Raw genomic sequence first — 374 nt, 5'->3', positions numbered from 1 at the left:
TTGTTTTGAAATTCAAGGCTACTTACCGGCTATCTGCTTAACAGACGGTTAGGATATTTTACTACAGATTCACCTCTGTTGTTTCTTAGATCTACGCCAGAGTAATCGCGTACATCTTCTTTTAGTTTTCAAGCAAATAATTATGAAGTATATGAGTAAGTATGATGTGTTTGGTTTGTCATCAATCTGGGAAAAATATCTTCACTGTATGGTGCGAGTGGAGCACATAAACAGATGATCAAAAGCTATGCTTCTGAAAGTTACTGTTATTTTGCATGCAATTCTATGTCACTTTCTATTGCACATGCCTTCAAGGGCTGGTCCTTAATCTATTGAAGTGCTGCAATAATTATACTGTTTCGAATTCACTTCGG

This window comes from Penaeus monodon, chromosome 19 (assembly GCF_015228065.2).
Source record: "Penaeus monodon isolate SGIC_2016 chromosome 19, NSTDA_Pmon_1, whole genome shotgun sequence".
Classification (NCBI taxonomy): domain Eukaryota; kingdom Metazoa; phylum Arthropoda; class Malacostraca; order Decapoda; family Penaeidae; genus Penaeus; species Penaeus monodon.
Note: the sequence above shows the minus strand (reverse complement) of the source record.